The following is a 24,018-nucleotide window of genomic DNA, read 5'->3' as shown; positions in this document are numbered from 1 at the left end:
GTCCATGGGGTTGCACAGTGGGGTTGCACTTATACTTTTTTTCTAGGTGGGTCATAGCTTTTCTTCCAAGGAGCAAGCATCATTTAATTTCATGGCTGCAGTCACCATCTGCAGTGATTTTGGAGCCCCCCAAAATAAGTCTCTCACTGTTTCCATTGTTTTCCCATCTATTTGTCATGAAGTGATGAAACCGGATGCCATGATCTTAGTTTTCTTAATGTTGAGCTTTATGCCAACTTTTTCATTCTCCTCTTTCACTTTCATCAAGAGGCTCTTTAGTTCTTCCTTGCTTTCTGCCATAAAGATGGTGTCATCTGCATATCTGAGGTTATTGATATTTCTCGTGGCAATCTTGATTCCAGCTTGTGCTTCATCCAGCCCAGTATTTTCCATGATGTCCTCTGCATAGAAGTTAAATAAGCAGGGTGACAGTACAGCACCCTTGATGTGCTCCTTTCCTGATTTGGAAACAGTCTGTTGTTCTATGTCTAGAACATAGAACAGTTCTAACTGTTGCTTCCTGACCTGCATACAGATTTCTCAGGAGGCAGGTCAGGTGGTCTGGTATTCCCATCTCTTTCAGAATTTTCCACAGTTTGTTATGACCCACACAGTCAAAGGCTTTAGCATAAAGTAGCATGAAGCAGAAGTAGATGTTTTTCTGGAACTCTCTTGCTTTTTCGATGATCCAATGGATATGGGCAATTTGATCTCTGGTTCCTCTGCCCTTTCTAAATCCAGCTTGAACATCTGGAAGTTCACAGTTCACATATTGCTGAAGCCTGGCTTGGAGAATTTTGAGCATTACTTTGCTAGCATGTGAGATGAGTGCAATCATGCAGTAGTTGAACATTCTTTGGCATCGCCTTTCTTCGGGATTGGAATGAAAACTGACTTTTCCAGTCCTGTGGCCACTGCTGAGTTTTCCAAATCTGCTGGTATATTGAGTGCAGCACTTTCATGTCACCTTCTTTTAGGATTTGAAATAGCTCAACTGGAATTCCATCACCTCCACTAGCTTTGTTCATAGTGATGCTTCCTAAGGCCCACTTGACTTCACATTCCAAGATGTCTGGCTCTAGATGAGTGATCACACTATCATGGTTATCTGGCTCATTGAGATCTTTTTTTTTCATAGTTCTTCTGTGTATTCTTGCCATCTCTTCTTAATATCTTCTGCTTCTGTTAGGTCCATACCATTTCTGTCCTTTATCAAGCCCATCTTTGCATGAAATATTCCCATAGTATTTCTAATTTTCTTGAAGAGATCTCTAGTCTTTCCCATTCTATTGTTTTCCTCTATTTCTTTGCATTGACCACTGAGGAAGGTTTCTTACCTCTCCTTGCTATTCTTTGGAACTCTGCATTCAAATAGGTATATCTTTCCTTTTCTCCCTTGCCTGTAGCTTCTCTTCTTTTCTCAGCTATTTGTAAGGCCTCCGCAGACGACCATTTTGCCTTTTTGCATTAATTTTTCTTGGTGACGGTTTTGATCACATGATCCTGTACAATGTTATGAACCTTGTCCATAGTTCTTCAGGAACTCTATTGATCTAATCCCTTTAATCTATCTGTCACTTCCACTGTAGAATTGTAAGGGATTTGATATAGGTCATACTTAAATGGTCTAGTGATTTTCCTTACTTTCTTAAGTCTGAATTTGGCAATAAGGAGTTCATGACCTGAGCCACAGTCAGCTCCCGGTCTTGTTTTTGCTGACTTCTCCATAGAGCTTCTCCATCTTCAGCTGCAAAGAATATAATCAATCTGATTTCAGTATTGACCATCTGGTGATGTCCATGTGTAGAGTCTTCTCTTGTGTTATTGGAAGAGAGTATTTTCTACGACCAGTGGATTCTCTTGGCAAAACTCTGTTAGCCTTTGACCTGTTTTGTTTTCTACTCCAAGGCCAAATTTTCCTGTTACTCCAGGTATCTCTTGACTTTCTACTTGTGTATTCCAGGGCACAAACAAAACCTTGTGCCCACCAGGACCCAGAAGAAAGGAGCAGTGACGCCACAAGAGACTGAGCCAGATTTGCTTGTGAGTGTCCAGGAGTCTCCATGGAGGTGTGGGTCGACAGTGGCCTGCTGTGAGGTCAAGGGCACTGAATACAATAGTCCTGGGAGCCACTGGGTGTTCTGGCCTGAGTCCTTTTGAAGGAGGTCACCGTTACCACCATTACCCTAACATAGTTTGGCCTCAGGCCAAACTACAGGATGGGAACACAGCTGCACCCATCAACAGAAAATTCGATTAAAGATTTACTGAGCATGGCCCTGCCTATGAGAAAAAGACCCAGATTCCCCCACAGCCAGTCCCTCCCATCAGAAAGCTTCCACAAGCCTCTTATCCGTATCCATCAGAGGACAGACAGAATGAAAATCACAATTACAAAAAACTAACTAAACTGATCACTTGGATCACAGCCTTGTCTAACTCAATAAAACTATGATCCATGCCATGTAGGGCCACCCAAGAAGGATGGGTCATGGTGGAGAGTTCTGACAAAATGTGGTTCACTGGAGAAGGGTATGGCAAACCACTTCAGTATTCTTGCCTTGAGAACCTCAAGAACAGTATGAAAATGCAAAAAGATATGACACTGAGAGATGAACTCCCCAGGTCGGTACCTGCCCTGTATGCTACTGGAGAAGCGTGGAGAAATAGCTCCAGAAAGAATGAAGAGATGGAGCCAAAGTGAAAGCAACAGCCAGTTGTGGATGTGACTGGTGATGGAAGTAAAGTCCAATGCTGTAAAGAACAATATTGTTTAGGAACCTGGAATGTTAGGTCCATGAATCAAGGTAAATTGGAAGTGGTCAAACAGGAGATTGAAGATATGAAATTAAAAGATGCTTGCTCCTTGGAAGGAAAGTTATGACCAACCTAGACAGCATATTAAAAAGCAGAGACATTACCTTACCAACAAAGGTCCGTCTAGTCAAGGCTATGGCTTTTCCAGTAGTCATGTATGGATGTAAGAGTTGGACTATAAAGAAAGCTGAGTGCAAAATAATTGATTTTTTTGAACTGTGGTGTTGGAGAAGACTCTTGAGAGTCCCTTGGACTGCAAGGAGATCAAACCATTCCATCCTAAAGGACATTAGTCCTGGGTGTTCATTGGAAGGACTGATGTTGAAGCTGAAACTCCAATCCTCTGGCCACCTGATGTGAAGAGCTGACTCATTTGAAAAGACCCTGATGCTGGGAAAGATTGAGATCAGGAGGAGAAGGGGAAGACAGAGGATGAGATGGTTGGATTGCATCACCGACTCAACGGACATGAGTTTGGGTAAACTCTGGGAGCTGGTGATGGACAGGGAGGCCTGGCATGCTGCAGTTTATGGGGTCACAAAGAGTCAGACATGACTGAGCGACTGAACTGAACTGAAACAGGAGATGGCAAGAGTGAGCATTGACGTTTTAGGAATCAGTGAACTAAAATGGACCAGAATGCTGCTGCTAAGTCACTTCAGTCTTGTCCAACTCTGTGTTACCCCATAGATGGCAGCCCACCAGGCTCCCCCATCCCTGGGATTCTCCAGGCAAGAACACTGGAGTGGGTTGCCATTTCCTTCTCCAGGACCAGCATGGGTGAATTTAATTCAGATGACCACTACATCTACTACTGTGGGCAAGAATTCCTTAGAACAAAAGGAGTAGCCCTCATAGTCAAACAAAGAATCTGAAACGCAGTACTTGAGTGCTATCTCAAAAGCAACAGAATGATCTCTGTTCATTTCCAAGGCAAAGCATTCAACATCACAGCAATCCAAGGCTATGCCCCAACCATTAATACCAAAGAAGCTGAAGTTGAACAGTTCTATGAAGAACTATAAGACCTAGAACTAACACACACACACACACACACACAAGATGTCCTTTTCATCATACGGGACTGGAATGCAAAAAGTAGGAAGTCAAGAGATACCTGGAATAACAGACAAGTTTGACCTCGGAGTACAAAATGAACCAGGGCAAAGGCTAACAGAGTTTTGCCAAGAGAATCCACTGGTCATAGCAAACACCTTCTTTCAATAACACAAGAGAAGACTCTACACATGGGCATCACCAGATGGTCAATACTGAAATCAGATTGATTATATTCTTTGCAGCTGAAGATGGAGAAGCTCAATAGAGAAGTCAGCAAAAATAAGATGCAGAGCTGACTGTGGCTCAGATCATGAACTCCTTATTGCCAAATTCAGACTTAAATTAAGTAAGTAGGGAAAACCACTAGACCATTCAGGTATGACCTAAATCAAATCCCTCATGATTATACAGTGGAAGCGAAAAACAGATTCAAGTGATTAGATCTGATAGAGTGACTGAAGAACTATAGACAGAGGTTTGGGATATTGTACAGGAGGCAGTGATCAAGACTATCACCAAGACAAATAAATGCAAAAAGGCAAAATGGTTGTCTGTGGAGGCCTTACAAATAGCTGAGAAAAGAAGAGAAGCTACAGGCAAGGGAGAAAAGGAAAGATATAAACATCTGAATGCAGAGTTCCAAAGAATAGCAAGAAGAGATAAGAAAGCCTTCCTCAGTGATCAAGGCAAAGAAATAGAGGAAGACAATAGAATGGGAAAGACTAGAGATCTCTTCAAGAAAATTAGAAATACTATGGGAATATTTCATGCAAAGATGGGCTTGATAAAGGACAGAAATGGTATGGACCTAACAGAAGCAGAAGATATTAAGAAGAGGTGGCAAGAATACATAGAACTGTACAAAAAAGATCTTCAGGACCCAGATAATCACGATGGAGTGATCACTCACCTAGAGCCAGACATCCTGGAATGTGAAGTCAAGTGGCCCTTAGGAAGCATCACTACAAACAAAGCTAGTGGAAGTGATGGAATTCCAGTTGAGCTATTTCAAATCCTAAAAGATGATGCTGTGAAAGTGCTGCACTTAATATGCCAGCAAATTTGGAAAACTCAGCAGTGGCCACAGGACTGGAAAAGTCAGTTTTCATTCCAATCCCAAAGAAAGGCGATGCCAAAGAATGTTCAACTACTGCATGATTGCACTCATCTCACACGCTAGCAAAATAATGCTCAAAATTCTCCAAGCTAGGCTTCAACATTACTTGAGCCGAGAACTTCCAGATATTCAAGCTAGATTTAGAACAGGCAGAGAAACCAGAGATCAAATTGCCAACATCCACTGGATCATCAAAAAAGCAAGAGAGTTCCAGAAAAACATCTACTTCTGCTTCATTGACTATGCTAAAGCCTTTGACTGTGTGGATCACAATAAACTGGGAAATTCTTAAGGAGATGGGAATACCAGACCACCTGATCTGCCTCTTGAGAAACCTGTATACAGGTCAGGAAGCAACAGTTAGAACTGGACATGGAACAACAGACTGGTTCCAAATAGGAAAAAGAGTACATCAAGGCTGTATATGGTCACCCTGCTTATTTAACTTTTATGCAGAGTACATCATGAGAAACGCTGGGCTGGAAGAAGCACAAGCTGGAATCAAGATTGCTGGGAGAAATATCAATAACCTCAGATATGCAGATGACACCACCCTTATGGCAGAAAGAACTAATGAGCCTCTTGATGAAAGTGAAAGAAGAGAGTGAGAAAGTTGGCTTAAAGCTCAACATTTAGAAAACTAAGGTCATGGCATCTGGTCCCATCATTTCATGGGAAATAGATGGGGAAACAGTGGGAAAAGTGGCTGACTTTATTTTTGTGGGCTCCAAAATCACTGCAGATGGTGATTGCAGCCATGAAATTAAAAGATGCTTATTCCTTGGAAGGAAAGTTATGACCAACCTAGACAGCGTATTAAAAACCAGAGACATTATTTTGTCAACAAAAGTCTGTCTAGTCAAGGCTATGGTTTTTCCGGTGGTCATGTATAGATGTGAGAGTTGGACTATAAAGAAAGCTGAGGCCTGAGGAATTGATGCATTTGAACTGTTGTGTTGGAGAAGACTCTTGAGAGTCCCTTGGACTGCAAGGAGATCCAACCAGTCCATCCTAAAGGAGATCAGTCCTGGGTGTTCATTGAAAGGATGATGTTGAAGCTGAAATTCCAATCCTTTGGCCACCTGATGTGAAGAGCTGACTCATTTGAAAAGACCCTGATGCTGGGAAAGATTGAGGGCCAGAAGAGAAGGGGACGACAGAGGATGAAACGGGTGGATGGCATCACTGGCTTGATGGACATGGGTTTGGGTGGACTCCAGAAGTTTGTGATGGACAGGGAGGCCTGGTGTGCTGCGGTTCATGGGGTCGCAGAGTCAGACATGACTGAGCGACTGAACTGAACTGAGAGACTGAACTGAGAGACTGAACTGAACTTCACTGAGAATTTCCTCAAATTCATGTGTATTGAGTTGGTGATGCTATTTAACCATGCATTTCATTCTGTCACCGCCTTCTCGATCTGCCCTCAATCTTTCCCAGAATCAGGGTCTTTTCCAATGAGTTGGCTCTTCCCATCAGGTTTCCAAAGTATTGGAGCTTCAGCTTCAGCATCAGTCCTTTCAATAATATGTCCCCCCAAATTCGCGTGTTGGGGCCCTGCTCCCCAGCTCCACAGAACAGGCTGTACTTGGACACACAGCCTTTAAAGAGGCGATTAAGGTTCAGTGAAGTCCCTGAGTGACCCTAATCCAAACTGACAGGTGTCCTTTGGAGAGAGAAGATTAAGACATAGACATGCGTGGAAAGCAGCCACATGGGGACAGTGGGAGGAGCGGCATCCACCCACACGCCACCGACAGCTTCCAGGCATCGCTGTGCATCACCCAGAAACCCTTTCGTCAGAGGGCATGGTGATGGTGGGGGGCCACTCTTCTCTGAAACCTGCTCCAGAGCTGAAACGTTGATGGCAGCATCAGAGAGACACTCAGACAAGACCTGCTGGCCATTGCTGTCCTTGGGCTGGCCGTCAAGGGTTTTGCCGCGGTGGCCCCACTGGGCTCTGGGCTAGCACCCCCTGTGACTGGTGGTGTGGCCCCATGCAGCACCCCCTCCCTTACAGCCCAGCTTCCTGGTCTGTCTGTCACAGAGTCCCCAGGCCCCTTATAGCCATGGCCTCTCCAGTCCTGAGCTCTCCGAAGTCCCAGCCTGGGGAGGGACCAGCCCTGAGCGCATCCTGGGCTTCTGTCCCCAAGATTGTGAGATGATAAATTTCCGCCGGCCTGCAGCGCTTGTTCTGGTGGCCCCAGGACTCTGACACATCTAGTACGGTCACAACAATGTCTTTCCTTGAACATGGTCCTCCGGCACTCTGGTGAGGTGGGAGGTGACATGCCACCCCCGTTTCTAGTCGAGGACCACAGCAGGCAGTTTGGGCTCAGTCATGCTGCAGTCAAAAACACCATTAACATCCCACGGGTTAGGAATCCTTTTGGAAACCACTACGCAAAGACAAGAATTCCTCAGTAACTTGCTTCTTACTTCAATTTGGGTTCTAAAGACATTAGCTCCTGAAGGGTCTCCGGGAAGCCTCTGATGGTCACGCTGATGGGATTTTCCCAATGGGCTCTGCTCACCCAGCAGAGTCTCAAGCAGGGCACCCAGGGGCAGAGATGCCCTTGATGGAGCATGCACAAGGTCAAGAGCCACTTTGACCTGCAGGTGAGCAATCTTTACTGGGAGCGTTCTAACAGGTCCCACTGCTCTCCCCTGATTAAATCAGCCATTACTTGCAGCTGAGGTTATTTCCAACCTCATCTGAATACGGAGGGAGTCTTAGGCTCGCCTCCAAGAAAGGAAAGGAGCGAGCGCAGGGTGAGGTCCCAGGGCGTCAGGAGGCTCTGCTGTGACGCAGTGCTGCGTCTGTGGATAAAGGGCTCCCGGTGCCTCAGCTCCCCCGCCCCCACCGGCCGGCTCTGCGTAAGCTCTCCTTGCTGTTTCCTCTCTGGCTGAGCCAACCAAGCGGAGAACCAGTCTACATCCCGCGAGCCGGCTCACTCACCCAGAGCCCCTGAGCTGCCTCGGGGCCTCGCCTTGGTCCAAACTCAAGTCCCCCAAAGGCAGACCTGGGTCAAGGATTTGGGTGAAGGTTGTTTATGCGAAGGCCAGTGAGGGGGTGGGTGCGGAAGTGAGGAGGGAAGAGGCTGCTGAGTGGTGGCCTCTGGGCATCTGGCACGCCTCTGGGCGAGGATGCCAGTGTTTACCCACCAACTCCAGCCCTGTTGGTGAGACTTTGCTCTTGGGGTTTCCGAGGAGCTTGTCCACGCCCTGAGAACGCCCTCGGGCAGGGGCGGAAGGGCGCGGCCCCGAAGCCTTCGCAGGTGAGCCCTGGTCCGCCACCCCTCCGCCAAGCCAAGCCGTCACCCTGGAGCCAGGGACTTCTTCTCCTGACTCAGGTTCAAAGCTGGCATCCCGGAGGGTGTGGTGAGCAACTCGAGACCTGGGACAAGGTCGGAGACAGGCCAGGCCCTGTGTGAAATGAGCACAAAGTGTGCGGCCCTGGGAGAAGCAGCCGCGGCAGCTCCCGGGAGGCTGAGCAGTGTCAGACCAAGTCGGGTATGGGGAGCAGCGCAAGTTGTAAGAGCAGGTGGTCATTGGCTGGAGCCTGGACAAAGGACCAAGGGGCTGGGGCCCACCTGGCCTTCAGCCTAAGTGACTGCCCTGCACATGGGCATCTGGGGCAGGGGGTGCAACCCTGTCCTGTTGCCTTCCGGGATGCTGGTTGTCTGCCTGCCCCTACACCCTGCCCTCACTCCACGTCCTCTCCTGGACCATCTTCTGAGTCACTGGCTCCCGTGTGGTCCTCTACACAAGAAAAATGCAGGCACACATATGGTGGCTGCTCGGCCATCCCGATTTTAGGGTCAGTTTAAAAGAAGCCACATCTGCTCTATAGTCACCATTTGCGCCGTAGACACACAGTTGGTCCAGTTGGTCCAGGGCGTCGGTCAGGTTGGGGCTCTGTGGGGGAGGCCCTTCTGGCCACCCCTTCTCCCCTGACTGCCTTCCTACTGGCTTCTCAGACCCCATTCCTCCTCCTACCTCCAGCCTGGGCCCCTCAGACCTGCCCCCTTGGTCTGGCTGCCTGCTGAGGTCACCTACTGTCTCCCTCCTGGGCACTCGTGTCCATGTCTGAGCCTGGGCCTGCCTGCTGTTCTCCCCAAGGGCCCTTCTGGACCTGCAAGGCCAAGACCCTATCCTTCGAGGGGCCAGGCCCAGCCCCCTTTCTGCAGCCAGGGGACTGAGCAAGCCAAGCCAGCCAGCTGATGGCTGTACGCTGGCTGACCTTGCCCTGATGGGCCTCAGGTCCACGGCCTTCCTGGCAGGAAGCACGTCCAGCAGGCCGGACAGGCAGCCTCCCCCATGAATTGCAACAGGCATGTTTACACGGGGTTCAGCTGCGTGTGCACTGGCAACCTGTCTGTCCTCCGGGCCAGGAGGTGGCTGGTGGGGGAAGTGGGGTGTGAGGCCTGGGTGGGAGGTGGGGCATGCGGGAGAAGTGCGTTCGTGTACCTGTGTGTGAAGGGGTTTGCGTGAGCATCGGTGCAAGACAGCATGAGTGTGTGTTGGGGTGAGGTGCTGAGTCTGTCTCGGCCAGATTGACCATGAAAGGTTGTGAGCATTTTTCTGATTTGTGATGTTATTTGAAAAGTCTATAAAGGACGAAAACTAGATCACATGTACTTAATACAATAGAATTAATGGAAGGTGGGATGATCCCAGCTTCCACACATGAGGACCCCACACTGCTGCTCTGTGACACCCAGCCCCCTCCCTCCCCGGGGTGCAGGCCCAGGACAAGCCACATGGTGGGGGTGAGCTGCCCACTCCCTGTCCAGTGTGGACCCCACCAGAAATTGGTGACCCCCCGGAAGCAGCCCTGGAGGGGCGGTAGGAGGAGTCAGTATGTGTGTGGGCACAGCCTCTGCATGGAGGGCCAGTAGGCCAAGAGCGGCAGGAGGGTCCAGGCTTCCCCCTGGAGACAGAGGAAGGGGACTTGGCTCTTTGCCCCACACTGAGCCTGGATGCCCCACTTCCTCCTGCCTCTGGCTCAGAGCGGGACCCAGAACATCAGGGCTTCCAGTTCCCAAGCCCTCGCGCTCAGACTGACTGGCACCGCCAGCTTTCCTGGGTCCCCAGCCTGCAGGTGGAAGCCAATTCCTCGTGGTAGATCTGTCTGTTCATCTGTCCATCCTTCTACATACCTATCAGTTCTATTTCTCCTGAGAACCCTAATACAACGTCTACATGTCTGCAGGGGGGTCACATGCATCTACTGTGACCCCCCCCCGCATTGTTCACACTCTGTCATCCCCCACCCCCACGGTCCCTCCAAGTCAGCCCCCTCTTGCTGCTCTGTCAGCCCCCGGGGCACGGGGCTGTAGTCGGGATGGGCTCGGCTCCCTGCAGTACACAGAGCCTTTCCTGTGCCCTGAGCAGTGGCCCTGGGGGCCCGGCTCACTCTCCAAAGAGGCCTTCCCGATGGCAGGAGGACACAGGCGCTCCCGTGACCTTCCCACAGCCCTCCTGCACCCCTGCCGCAGGCTTGGCCCCCACAGGCGCCTTCCCACAAGCGGTGTCCTCCCCAGACCCAGAGCTATGCAGCCCTCTCTTATCAGGAACCTCATGGTGCTGTCATCCTTGAGCTGAAAGATACTGAGGTGACCCTGGGCCTGTGTTCTCCAGTGCTTTAGGGCCTGCCCCTTGGGAAGGAGAAAGGAGGGGGCGGGGAAAGGGGAACAGGGCTGTGGTCTAGGGCGCCTCTCTTGTTGGGAGGGGTCCCACCTGGCCTGGGGCCCAGGCCTTGTGAGCTCCTCCTAGGCAGGCAGTGCAGCCTCGGGGGGGCAGGGTCTGGCTGCCTGCGGTTCATAACCCCATCCCAGGTGAACAAGTTCAAAGTTGCATTCCTTATCGCATTCTGAGGCTGGAAGCCCACACCCTCAGCAGGGCCCCGGTGCACTTTGTTACTGCACAGCCGCGGTCACCTTCCTGGGTGCAGCTGCTGTTTTGCTAGGTGCTGCCGCAGTCTCTGTGCTTACCTTCACCTGTGACTTCTGGGCTATGAAGATAAGCTCTCAGGTCATTTCCTGACTAGCCACAGGCTTTTCTCTTCTGCTTAATGGCCTCATCACACCCAGAGAATGTGGCCTGACCATGCCCTCTGATGTGACTTTATTATACGACGATCCCCTATCACAAGGGTGCCACAGCAGGAACACAGCCCAATGGCAGCCTTTGGCCTCCAAGGGAAAAAACCAACAAAGAACCCATAAGAAAAATATGACCATGAAAGATGTAAAGGACTAATATCCTTACTATGTAGAGTTCTCAGAGTAAATAAGAAAAGCATTCACCCTCCTGGGGGACATACTTTGACATTGCCTACTCAAAGGAGTCATGTGTTTATCCTACCTGATCACAGCTGCCAGAAACCAGCCTGCTCCCACCCTTAGTCCCTGAGATTTGAGGTGACTGACCTCTACTTCACATCCAGGAGTGGAACTTGACACATACCTGGCCAGGGAATGGTCTCCTTGGGTCTCAGTGCTAAAGAATCCACGACCAATGCAGGAGATGCAGGTTGGATCCCTGGGTTGGGAAGATCCCCTGGAGAAGGGAATGGCTACCCACTCTAGTATTCTTGCCTGGAAAATTCCATGGACAGAGGAGCCTGGTGGGCTACAGTCCATGGGGCCACAAAGAGTTGGACACAACTTAGCAAGTGAACAACAGCAACAAGCCTTGGGTACATGTTGCCAAACTGTTAGGATACTCCTGACTTTACGTTTTCCCACAGATTGTTAAGCTGGTAAGATGTTAGCTATTGCTGCTGCAAACTGTGGTGAACTGCGTGAGCACAAAGCCACAGCGGGTAGAGGGAAGGGGGGAGGTAGAGTTGAGATGCTGTTGTGCAGACAGAATATAGCAGAGAAACGCTGAACGAGGATGGGAGTCCAGCTCAGCCTGAGCCCTAATGAGCCCTGAAACCTTCAGTGACGTCAACCATCAACTTTCCACTTTTAGCTTTCAGCACTTTGAGTTGCATTTCTGTCATTCACAACCAAGGGAGTCTTGGCCGAGACCCACAAACAGAAACCAGAAGATCTGACAAGTGGAAGAAATCTGAAAGGCCAATAAACACAAAAACAGAAGGAGTCTGAATAAGGACATTCAGGATTACACGTTCGTTAAAACAGACGTGCACTGTCGTGGTTTGCGTTGCATGCCCCCTAAAAGCCCTAATCCCCAGCACCTAAGAACATCACCTTATTTGGAATCAGGGTCGTTGCAGCCTGAATTAGCTGAGATGAGGTCATCCTGGAATGGGTGGGCCCCTAATGCAATCTGTGTCCTTGTAAGAAGAAGAGACACATAAGAAAAAGGATGGAGTGATGGTTAACATGCCAGGGAGATGATAAGCTTTACTGAGAGCCCATAGGATCTGGGAGGGGCGGGAAGGAGCCTCCCTGAGAGCCTAGGAGGGAGCCGCCCTGCCCATACCTTGCTCTCAGCCTTGTGGCCTTCAGAAGACACTGGGGGAGAATGAACTTTTGCTATTTGAAACCACATCATTTGTGGTACTTAATAGTAGCAGCCCCAGGAAACTAAGACACATACTATTTCCCCTTTTACAACGAGCAACATGCTTTTTTTCTTTTTTACACAGGTTATCTCAACATTTATTGTTCATGCTTTGGTTTATCTGATCTTTTAAAAATTATTTGAATTTTTATTTATTCAATTATTTAATTGAAATAAAACTTGATTTGCAATGTGTCAGTTTATAAATGAAAATTCTTAAATATTGGGAAAGGTATTAAAATCAGGAGTATCCTAGCAGTTTGGCAACATGTACCCAAGGCTTATGTACCCAAGTCTTACCTTACCTTCCTCCTGAGAAATCCGTATACAGGTCAAGAAGCAAGTTAGAACTGGACATGGAACAATGGACTGGTTCCAAATTGGGAAAGGAGTATGTCAAGGATATATATTGTCACCCTGCTTATTTAACTTATATGCAGAGTACATCATGAGAAACGCTGGGCTGGAAGAAGCACAAGCTGGAATCAAGATTGCCAGGAGAAATATCAATAATCTCAGATATGCAGATGACACCACCCTTATGGCAGAAAGTGAAGAGGAACTAAAAAGGCTCTTGATGAAAGTGAAAGAGGAGAGTGAAAAAGCTGCCTTAAAACAACATTCAAAAAACAAAGATCATGGGATCCAGTCCCATCATTTCATGGGAAATAGATGCGGAAACAATGGAAACAGTGACAGACTTTATTTTCTTGGGCTCCAAAATCACTGCAGATGGTGATTGCAGCCATGAAATTAAAAGACGCTTGCTCCTTGGAAGAAAAGCTACGACAAACCTAGACGGCATACTAAAAAGCAGAGACATTACTTTGCCAACAAAGGTCTGTCTAGTCAAAACTATGGTTTTTTCAGTAGTCGTGTATGGATGTGAGAGTTGGACTATAAAGAAAGCTGAGTCCCGAGGAATTGATGCTTTTGAACTATGGTGTTGGAGAAGACCATTGAGAGTCCCTTGGACTGCAAGGAGATCTAACCAGTCAATCCCAAAGGAAATCAGTCCTGAATATTCATTGGAAGGACTGATGCTGAAGCTGAAACTCCAATCCTTTGGCCACCTGATGGGAAGAACTGAGTCATTAGAAAAGACCCTGATGCTGGGAAAGATTGAAGGTGGGAGGAGAAGGGGACGACAGAAGATGAGATGGTTGGATGGCGTCACTGACTAGATGGACATGAGTTTGAGCAGGCTCTGGGAGTTGGTGGTAGATAGGGAAGCTTGGCGTGCAGCAGTCCACGGGGTTGCAAAGAGTCGGACACAACTGAAATACTGAACTGAACTGACCCAAGGCTTGTTGTTGTTTTGCAATCCCATAGACTCTATCCTGCCAGGTTCCACTGTCCATGGGATTCTTCAGGCAAGAATACTGGAGTGGGTTGCCATTGCCTTCTCCAAGGGATCCTCCTGACCCACAGATTGAACCTGCATTTCCTTCACTGGGAGGCAGATTCTTCACCACTGAGCCTCCTACTAAGTCCCACTCAAAAGTGTTACAGAGGATTTATCTTCTCTAATTTGGTAATTCCATTTTTAAGGCTTTACCCTAAGAAAACATTTCACATAAAAATCAAGAGATTTGGAAAACATGCTCATAATAATGCTATTTGATGTTGTTCAGTTGCTAAGTTGTGTCTAACTCTTTTTGACCCCAAGAACTACAGCATGCCAGGCTTCTCTGTCCTTCACCATCTCCCAGAGTTTGCTCAAACTCATGTCCATTGAGTTGGTGATGCCCTTCAACCATCTCATCTTCTGTCATTCCCTTCTTCTCCTCCCTTCAATCTTTCCTAGCAGCAGGGTCTTTTCTCATCAGGTGGCCAAAGTATTGGAGCTTCAGCTTCAGAAACAGTCCTTCCAATGAATATTCAGGGTTGATGTTTATAATAATGTGTATAAACAACACATCTGAAAATAGGTGAAATATTAAATAAATGGAAATGTGAAATAAATATTAGACATAATGGAATATTGAATGTTAAAAATAATGTCTTTAAATAATATGACATAAAGACATTGCCTTTATGTAAATAGAAAAAATAAGACATAAAATTGTCAGAGCTGACAGAGCCCGGGTCCCCCACTGCCCTGATGCTGTGATGCTGACTGGTCCTGGACTCAGCTGTGCATGTTGCCATGGGCAACAAGGGAAGAGGGATCCTTCAGCCGGTGTTACGGAGTCAGCCCAAGCTCTGCATGTATCTGTGGGCCCAGGCAGAGGCAGGCTTGCCCTGAGAGTGCCTGGGAATCCCTCTGTCTGGGCAGAGACAGTGCTGAGCTGGGCTGGCAATACCCAGGCCTCTAGCCCTTCCTCTATTTTTTAGGATTCTACATGATCCCCACACATCACATCACCACAGAGCATCTTATGTCCTCTGTCAGATGGCGCCGAGGGTAACCAGAGGTGGCGCACAGCATCCCCATGTATCTGCATACTTGCTCTGAGAAAACGGAAGCAAACCCAGCTGGTTTGGGGATCTGAGACTTTGGTGGTTCCAATGCCGGTTCCCAGCTCTCGAAACTGCACTTGCTGATTTCTGGTCTGTGGTTTATCTGTGAGAAGTAGGTTCTGGAAACTTCCTTCGAGGCCTTGGGGTGACCCAGAGATTTCTGGGCCTGAGGCAGGGCTGGTTGGACCTTCTTCCTGCTCCCGAGAGGCTCTGCCTGATTTAAAACTCTCACCTGTTCTGAGGAGCTTGAGATTGACCTGTGTCATACATGCAAATTGTGCTTTTTTCCCCACCAAACCTGTTTTCTGGTTTAGCAGGAACCGAGGAGTGTGAGAGGAGAAGGCAATGGCATCCCACTCCAGTACTCTTGCCTGGAAAATCCCATGGATGGAGGAGCCTGGTAGACTGCAGTCCATGGGGTCGCACAGAGTTGGACATGACTGAGTGACTTCACTTTCACTTTTCATTTTTATGCATTGGAGAAGGAAATGGCAACCCACTCCAGTGTTCTTGTCTGGAGAATCCCAGGGATGGAGGAGCCTGTTGGGCTGCCATCTATGGGGTCGCACAGAGTCGGACACGACTGAAGTGACTTAGCAGCAGCAGCAGAGGAGTGTGAGCAAATGCCACGGGACTGCATCCCACCCTGTCCATGTCCTCTGCCCCCGATCGGCTCATTCACTGGATGTCACGCTGTACCTGTCAGGTGTCATTATGGGCGCTCAGTCTGGGGACGAGTTTATGATCATTTTTAGTTGACGCCAATGACGTCTTTGCCTCTTCATGACATCAGTCCATGTGTTTTCTTTTTAATCAACACAACAATACCAATATCTACGGAAACCAGGCCAGAAAGAAAGAAGCTGAAAAAGCCTGAAGCGGAGCCCTGGAGGGAGCCGTGTGTCCCCCTGGGCAATCAGAGCTTCCATATCACCTTGGCCACTGGGGGAGGAGGCCTCTTGATTCTCCATGGCCCCTGAGCCCCGCTGCAGTGGCCCAAGACTGAGGGTCCCCTGGCTTATCCCGAGCCTCTTGGTTTCTGAGAGTCTGTTCCTGGCCTCCTGGGATCACCCTCCTCCCCAGGGCTGTTCCATCCTGAGCAGGCTGGGCTAGGTATCCAGTCTGCACCCTGCATTCCTCTCTGACAGCCATGGCATCTCCAAGCAAGTCTCCCAGAGAATATGAGAGGAAAGGCTGGTCAGGCGTGACCAAGAGGTCGGCCTTGGACAGGAGGACAAGGAGGGGTTAGGCAGGGAGTGGCCCAGCCTCCTCCATCATGGGATTCCAGGCACGATTCTGTTGGTGGTCTAACGACTCGGCAAGTCGCTTCCTAGACAGGGCTGGGGAAATGGGCAGGGTGTACATCACCTACAAAAAGAGCTTGACGCTACTTTTATGAAAAGACTGGAAACACTTCAAACTGTCGGCAGCACTGCTGCTGCTTTTTGACGTCTTCACGTACTTTTATGTTTCCTAAATTTTTACTGAGTTTTTTATTTTTATATTTATAAAAAACAAATGGCTTTATTAGAAAAGACCAGTTGGAAAAAAAGAAGAAAAAGGAAAAAGAAGAGGTCAGTCTGCTCTCAGAGCATTTTCTTGTTCCCACTTGATGCTGCTGAAACTGACCAGGATCCTTCTAGACGCCATGGGAGAGCCAGGACCCTGGCCATTCTGTCCTTAGCTCACCCTGGGAACCTGCTCCTGGAATGGGGGATCCTTTACTTCTCCCCCAAGGTCCAGAATGGGCAAACTGCTTAACCTCTCAGAGCCATCAGGACTTGTCAGCAGGGATTCCCCCCCTCTCCCCTGCCCCACCCACCTGCTTCCTTCTTATCCTCACTCTCTCCTCCAGAGCTTGGAAGCCACACTCCGGACTGGACTCACTGCTAGGCATCATCCCAAACTCTTTCCCCCTCATCCTTACCTCTTTCCTCCTCATCATCCCTGCCTGGCAATACCCAACCCCAGTTGAGCCCAGATACCCACTTATGCCACACCCATCCTCATCCAAGCAATTTCAGAGAAAAACCACACAACTGTTTGGGCAATCATTTCTGAATGGACCTTTGACGATGCCAGCATGTCCGCTGTTTTACTTTTCCATCTTAGAGCTGGTCCAGATCTCCTCTGCCATCTCCTGCCCCCTCAGCTTGTCCTTTGTCCTCCCACCCTTGTGTCCACACCCTCTGTCTTCTCTAAAGACGGAAACAGAAGGAGCCCCTGGAGTATGGCCACTTTCCCCACCAAGCCACTCTGTTCCATCACTCTGATTTCTTTCCCTCCTCCCAGTGGCTGTCTTCTGAAACCACTGTATGCACCATCTTCTCTTTCTTGTCCTCCTCCTGATGTGGCTGGCGGCCCTCAGGTGAAGAAGGTATCTCATCTGTTCTCCCACTGTGCTCACAGCCCCAGACAGTGCGAGGCCATTGGCAGGTGCTTCACAAGCCTGGGTGGACGCTGGAAGGTGACTCCGTTGGCCCTGGCATGCCGGGCCGTCTCCTCTGACTTGGCCCTTCCCTTCCCACTGTCCCTACTGGTCTGTCACAGAGCTCACTCATGCTTGCCAGCCTAGCATGGTGCTTGCAGAGAGTAGAATTCATAGATTTGAGGAATGAGTGAAGAGCAACACAGGTCAGTACACCGTGCTTGAATCCAGCGCGTGGCCCAGAGACAATGTGCTGAGAACCAGCCCTTAGAAGTCCAACATCTCTTGGATGGAATCGGGGAGCTCCATGTGGCCCATGCAGAAGACTGATACCTGGTCCCACTCTGGGCTCCTGGTCCTTTCCCCCATGTGCCCCAGAGGCTTCCGCTCCTCAGCATGGAGAAGTCAAAACTCCTCTGCCTGACTGCCTGCCACTTCCAGTCAAATGGTGGAGCCCCTGGCATTTCTGGAGGCCCTTTCCCTCCACCCGAGGAAAGTGGTTTATACAGGAAGCTGCCAGGACAAGTGACCACCCCCCACAAGGAGTCTTGAGACTTTTCTTTTTTCTTAATCTTTATTTTGGCTGTGCTAGGTCTAAGCAATGGTTAGAACTGGACATGGAACAACAGACTGTTTCCAAATTGGGAAAGGAGTACATCAAGGCTGTATATTGTCACCCTGCTTATATAACTTGTATGCAGAGTACATCATGCAAAATGCAAAATGCAAAAAGCACAAGCTGGAATCAAGATTACTGTGAGAAATATCAATAACCTCAGATATGCAGATGACACCACCCTTATGGCAGAAAGTGAAGAACTAAAGGGCCTCTTGATGAAAGTGAAAGAGGAGAGTGAAAAAGTTTGCATAAAGCTCAACATTAAGAAAACTAAGATTGTGGCATCCGGTTTCATCACTTTATGGCAAATAGATGGGGAAACAATGGAAACAGTGACAGACTTTACTTTTTTGGGCTCCAAAATCACTGCAGATGGTGATTGCAGCCATGAAATTAAAAGATGCTTGCTTCTTGGAAATAAAGTTATGACAAATCTAGACGGCATACTAAAACGCAGACCAACAAAGGTCTTACTTTACCAAAAAAGGTCTGTCTAGTCAAAGCTATGGTTTTTCCAGGAGTTACGTATAGATGTGAGAGTAGGACTATAAAGAAAGCTGAGCCCCGAGGAATTGATGCTTTTGAACTGTGGTGTTGGAGAAGACTCTTGAGAGTCCCTTGGACTGCAAGGAGATCCAACCAGTCAATCCTAAAGGAAATCAGTCCTGAATATGCATTGGAAGGACTGATGCTGAAGCTAAAACTCCAATCTTTTGGCCACCTGATGGGAAGAACTGAGTCAGTGGAAAAGACCCTGATGCTGGGAAAGATTGAAGGTGGGAGGAGAAGGGGACGACAGAAGATGAGATGGTTGGATGGCATCACCAACTAGATAGACATGAGTTTGAGCAAGCTCTGGGAGTGGGTGATGGACAGGGTAGCCTAGTGTGCTGCAATCTGTGGGGTCATAAAGAGTCAGACACGACAGAGTGACTGAACTGAGGTTTTCCTTGCTGGTACTCACCCTTCTGTAGTTGTGGAGTGCGGGCTTAGCTGCCCCATGGTATTGTGGGATTTAGTTCCCCGACCAGGGATTGAACCCACATCCTCTGCACTGGAAGGCCGATTCTTAATTACTGGGCCATCAGGGAAGGCCATTGATGTAGCTTTTCTTAACAAGACCCCAGTAAATGCGATGCCTCTATCCAGGCCTTTGCTGACTCACTGCTGCTCACCTCGCCCCTCTGTGGCCCCACCTCCAGTTTCCTTACGACAACTGTCTTCAGAACATGGGTTAGGGAGATAGACACTCCCTGGCCTGTCAACGTCACCACGGCCACCCCATTAGCTGTGCCCAGTGCCTCAGTGGTGACAGGAACAGAGACAGGAGGAGAGAGCTTAGAACTTGGGGTTGTGGGACCAACAGGAAGCTCCTGCCTGTGTGGGTATGAACCCCAGAGAGTTGAGAATCTGCTCTGCCCGTCCATGGCTGCCTCCCCAGAGCCTCAGGGACCCCCAGCCTGGGCCCAACATCCCCAGGCCAGATATTCCATCTCCCCCAGCCTGTGGAGGGCCTGGTCTGAGAAACGGGGCCATCATCACAGCAGTCACGGAACAAATGGGTCCCACCCATAGGAGGGGAAGCCACGGACGGTTGACCCACTTGGTGGTGCCGGCCGGCCGGTTCAGCCAAGCTCCTGAGTTAGCCTGTGAAGATCTGGGCTCTCCTCCTGTCTGCTGAATGCCAGGTCAGAGATTGCGATTCCCAGACAAAGTGCACACATGGCTATTAATGTGTCCGTGTCAAGCTCTGCAAGCACAGAGGGCAGCAGAAGTGACCAGGGCTGCCCCTGAGGCCCAAGGATGCTGCTGGTGGCTGATCTTATTCTGAAATCACAGGGCTGATGCCTTTGATAAACCACATGAAACCAGATGAAGCAAAGCCAGGAGGCTTGAGTCCCTAGGAGGAGGGTGTCAAGAGAGAAAAGTGGGGTCTTCCCTGGTGGTCCAGGGGTTAAGGCTTTGCCTTCCAATGCAGGGCGTGCGGGTTCCAGCCCTGAGCAGGGAGCTGAGGTCCCTGTGGCCTCAGGGTTTGTTTTTTTGGCCAAAAAAACAAAACATAAAACAATACTGTAACAAATTCAATAAAGACTTTCAGTTCAGTTCAGTTCAGTCACTCAGTCATGTCCGACTCTTTCCGACCCCATGAATTGTAGCATGCCAGGCCTTCCTGTCCATCACCAACTCCCGGAGTTCACCCAAACTCATGTGCATTGAGTCAGTGATGCCATCCAGCCATCTCATCCTCTGTCATCCCCTTCTCCTCCTGCCCCCAATCCCTCCAAGCATCAGGGTCTTTTCAAATGAGTCAGCTCTTTGCATCAGGTGGCCAAAGGATTGGAATTTCGGCTTCAACAACATCCTTCCAATGAACACCCAGGACTGATCTCCTTCAGATTGGACTGGTTGGATCTCCTTGCAATCCAAGGGACTCTCAAGAGTCTTCTCCAACACCACAGTTCAAAAGCATCAATTCTTCGGCGCTCAGCTTTCTTCACAGTACAGCTCTCACATCCATACGTGACCACTGGAAAAACCATAGCCTTGACTAGATGGCCAAGGCTGTGGTCCGTGTGATTAGATTGACTAGTTTTCTGTGATTATGGTTTGTGTGTCTGCCCTCTGATGCCTCTCGCAACACCTACTGTCTTACTTGGGTAATAAAGACTTTTAAAAGTGGAAAAAAGAAAGCCTTGTCTTACTTGGGATGACCAGGGGAAAGCCATCTGGAGAGGGGTGTGGCTGTTCCCCTGCCTTTAGTCACAGAGGGGAGCAGGTTTAGGATGCCTTACGGGGGCAGGTGGGGCACACCCTGCTGTGTGTAAATGCTGCCTCCAGGCCCAGCTTTCAGAGTGTATTGATTTATTTTGAGAATTTCACATCTTGCTCATGTTCAGAGCCTTGGGGTACCTGGCCAGGAAAGTGTGAATGCTAAAGAGACCCACTTCCTGTTACAGGGTCTGCAGGCTCAAGAGCAAGAAACAGGAAGACCAATTCCAGAAATACTGCCATTATAAGACAGGCTTAAGAAACTCCAAATGGAAAAGAAATCTTTGTTTCTGACTCTGCAACGATGTATCTACATCTATTATCTATACCTGTATCTATGCCTATGCCTGTGTTATCTATGTCTATCTACATACAGGCATAGATATGGACATCTTGAGCTCCTCTCTTCCTAGGAGAATGAGACACAGAGAGAAGACACCAGGGACCCGCAGGCACTCACCTGCTGTCCTGTGACGCAAGAGCATTTCTCGGGCTCGTCCCAGTGGCATCCAGCACACAAATGGCTCTGCCTTCTCACCTACCCAGCCCCAGATCTGGCTGGAGTCTTTGGAAAGGTCACTGACATTAGCAAACACCCCGCTGTTGGGAAGCACTTTTGTCTGTGCCGAAAAGAAACTGCAGCCAAGTGCTGAAAGCTGCCTCCCCAGAGAAGGCCCCTGGACCCAGGCTCACCTGACCCTGCCCCCAGCCCTTCCTGAGGGTCCCACCATCTGACAGCCCAACATGGGGTGGCCATCCCTCAGCCCCTTGGGCAGCGAGCCGGCTCTTCAGACAATGCAGGCAGAGAGAGGTTGGGATTCTCCCAGCACCTATGAATTTGTGCTGATGGGCCTTTGCATCCAAGATCTGGAGCAGGGTGCCAGACCCCCCAGAAGGAGAGAAAACTACTTTGTAAATAACTCACGGTTGTAAACTACTCAGCTGGAAGGAAGAATATTCCTCCAAATTCTCTATGGATAAACCTGGGACAGATAACGAGGGCATTTTGAAAGACTAAGGGAAACTCTGAGACTATTAATGGCCTTGAAAGGCCTTTCAAGACAAACTAAAGCCACAAACTGTGCCCAAGGAGGGGGGGTGATGGCACATGTTAGCCCCAGCCTGTGATTGGGCACCAGAGAAGCACATCCGATTCCATGAGACACCCTCGCCAGGCAGCTGGCCAGCACCGAAAAGGTGCTGCACCTTCACAGAAGGTGTCCAAGCTCTGTAACCATTTCGCTTACCTCTTGCTCCCCACCCTCTCCTCTGAAGTCATACTTGAACACAAGGAAAACGATTGCAGGCTGGGTGCCGTGCTGAGTCGCTCAGTCGTGTCGGACTCTTTGTGACTCTGTGGACTGTAGCCTGCCAGGCTCTTCTGTCCATAGGATTTCCCAGGCAAGAATACTGGAGTGGGTAGCCATGCCCTTCTCCAGGGGATCTTCCTGACCCAGGGATTGAACCCAGGTCCCCTATATTGCAGGCAGATTCTTCTGCCTTCCATCTGCCTTCCTAATATTTAATAAATAGTATTTGCTATATGCTGTGTCTTCCCTTAGACAGTGTCTTCTCTGCAGAGGCGTAAAGGAACATGCATTGAGCAGTGATGCCAATGGAAATTGTCACCTGCTGCCATTTTCATGCTCTCCCCCTCCTGCCTAGACCTCTGTCCTGAGGGCACAGGTCCCTGCCAGCTCCTCCACCAAAGCTCAAGAAGATGGCATGGTGGACCCGGCAGCAGACAAAAGTGACCAAGGCCAAGGGACCTGCAGTGTCCAGCCTCGCAGGGATGAGGTCCTTGCTCACTGTTGACCCTCCTGTTGGCCCTTTTGGAGGGGCTCTCCCTCCCACCCGCACCCCCGCCCCCAAGGGACAGGGCCCTTTTGTCATCTGCATACAAGCACCTGGACTGAGTCAAAATAAAGTGAAGTGTTAGTCACTCAGTCATGTCTGACCCTTCAGGACTCCATGCACTGTAGCCTGCCAGGCCCCTCTGTCCATGGAATTCTCCAGGCAAGAATACTGGAGTGGGTTGCCATTCCCTTCTCCAGGGGATCTTCCCTACCCGGGGATCAAACCCAGGTCTCCTGCATTGCAGGCGGATTCTTTACCATCTGAGCCATCAGGGAAACTGGCCTTTATTTAAGGTGTGCTAACTGGATTTCTCAATACCCTGGTTCTTCAGGAGTGGGGTCCATTCCCACCTAGACCTCAGGTCAGCCCAGAAATCAGCCCACTGGGCTTTCCTCTTCTCTCCAGCCTGCTAGGTTTCTTCAGCAAAGGGCTGCCTCCAGTCATCAGCTGGCTACTGACCTCAGATTGGAGGCGAATGGGCCGGGTGGGCTGAACCACTCCCCTGGGGGCTCACCGCACTCGGGCAGCCCCCAGGCCCCCGGTGTAGGTTACAGAGATGCTGACCGGTTTCCAGTGTTGACGTTTCAGTACAGAGCAAGAGCAGTCGAAGTGGGACGCCCATGACTTCCACGTCCGTGCTTGCCACGCTCAGAAGGGTCCCTGGCGGGTGGCGGCTCCTCCCTGGAGCCGGTGACCGATATGGGGGGTGAGACCTGGCCTGCTGTCATCTGCACCTCGTATGGCCACATTCTGCGCGTCTGTGAGATTTCCCGGGCCCCACCTGGTACTTCCCCTGAGGCTCCAAGGCCAAGCACTTCCGAAGGAAACTGGGGGACACATGAAACTCGCACCCCGATAATAGGGACCCGGGAGTAGGGGTCTGCAGAGGACGCATCCGCAACCGTGCTGTACTTAAGGAGTTTCAGAACCACGCTAGAACCAAGCCTGCTGGGAGGAGGCGAGAAGGCGGGGGACCAGCGCGAAGGCGGCCGTGCGCCCGTTTGAGGAAGGGCAGGCTCTCCCCGGGGACGAAACGGTTAAGCCTCCCGCAGCGCCCTAGGCGTCCGGTAGGGGTCGCGCGCCGTCGGGAGCGCGGGCGCTCGCGGGCGGGCCTCAGGCGGCCGGGGCCCCTGACGTCACCGCCCCACGGTCGCCATGGCGACGGCCTCATCAGCGCGCGCGTCAGAGCCGCCAGTCTCTTGGCAACCGCCCGATCTCCCGCTCTCCCTCCGCCTGGCGCTCGGCCGCGCGTCGCTCTGGCGTCAAAAGGACGTCAATGGGGATGTATCAATCCGGCGGCGGCGGCGTGGGCGGGGCCGCCGTGGGCGGGGCCGGCGGCGTGGGGGAGTG

This window comes from Bubalus bubalis, chromosome 1, assembly GCF_019923935.1.
Source record: "Bubalus bubalis isolate 160015118507 breed Murrah chromosome 1, NDDB_SH_1, whole genome shotgun sequence".
Classification (NCBI taxonomy): domain Eukaryota; kingdom Metazoa; phylum Chordata; class Mammalia; order Artiodactyla; family Bovidae; genus Bubalus; species Bubalus bubalis.
The sequence above is the reverse complement of the archived record's forward strand: the minus strand, read 5'-3'. Positions refer to the sequence as shown.